Source organism: Etheostoma spectabile, chromosome 7, assembly GCF_008692095.1.
Source record: "Etheostoma spectabile isolate EspeVRDwgs_2016 chromosome 7, UIUC_Espe_1.0, whole genome shotgun sequence".
In the NCBI taxonomy this organism is placed as follows: domain Eukaryota; kingdom Metazoa; phylum Chordata; class Actinopteri; order Perciformes; family Percidae; genus Etheostoma; species Etheostoma spectabile.
In genome coordinates this window covers 19,404,983-19,405,992 of record NC_045739.1, presented here as the reverse complement: position 1 = coordinate 19,405,992, position 1,010 = coordinate 19,404,983, and the positions used below count along the sequence as shown (strand labels likewise).

Below are 1,010 nucleotides of genomic sequence, written 5' to 3'. Positions count from 1 at the left end.
ATATATATATATATATATGTGTATATATATACATGAACTGAACATTTCGTTTGACGTTTTATTGGAATGTTTTTCAATTTTCTTTACAAATATGTCCATGAGAGCTGTTTCTCTACTGGGCAGCATTGGCAAAAGTGTACAGGGTGGGAAGAATAAGTTGAGAACCACCATTCTTTCACAAAGCTTTCTCATACTCAGCTGTTTTCTTACCACAGTTGTGTTTTATTCCCTATGCATCAGTGTAGCCTGCTGTATTCACACTAGTACTTAGTATTCCCAGTATGATGTGTGTGGATGCATCCTGGAAAAACACCAAAATACATTTACTACAAGCTCACTTTATAAAACTTGCTCTGTATTCCAGTGGAAACTGAAAAAGGTGCTGGTATTATATCCTGCCAGTGTGCATTCAGCACGGTACACATGCCGTGGAAAAGCTATTAAATTACATCTCATTGAAGTGGCAATGAATTCTATTTGCAAAAAAAGCATATAGTAACAATAGTATAATCTGTTAGAAATAGTGAAACAAACCATTTTAACAGCCAGAACAATAATGACACAGAACATTACAAAATTACAAAGCAAAAGGGACATTAAAATAATAAACATTTATCATAAACATAGACAAATAATGTAGAGTTAAATGGAGTTATTAAGAGATGGAAAAAACATGTATTCCTTAACAATATAATTTGGCACAGTCTTGTTCTGTCAAAGACTATATTTGAGACAGAATCATCCAAAAATGGAATTCAAAATGCGTAACTCTGACTATATTTATTTTCGTCCTAAACTTTCAGTGTAAAAAATGGTTTATATCATTTCCCACTGTATTACAAAAAATAATACAAAGTGAAGATTGTGGGATTGTGAAAACCTTTTTTTCCCACCTATTGTAACAAAATGGGAGGGACTATCTGTGAAAAGCACACTTGCACATCCTCACATAAATTATTTCTACATAAATTATTATTGCATGTGTGCTACTTTTTAGCTATAATCCCCCC

The 1,010-nt window shown here is 32.7% G+C and overlaps 1 protein-coding gene across 2 annotated transcripts in view; it reads right to left on the bottom strand.

Moving 5' to 3' along the window:
- Positions 1-788: 788 nt before the first annotated feature.
- calcrl2 (calcitonin receptor-like 2) overlaps positions 789-1,010 on the bottom strand; it is a 26,452-nt gene continuing 26,230 nt past the window's right edge. For both annotated transcript variants that reach the window (XM_032521301.1, XM_032521300.1), the window contains exon 14: positions 789-1,010. This exon is cut by the window's right edge. The gene's annotated coding sequence lies outside the window, so the exon portion shown is untranslated.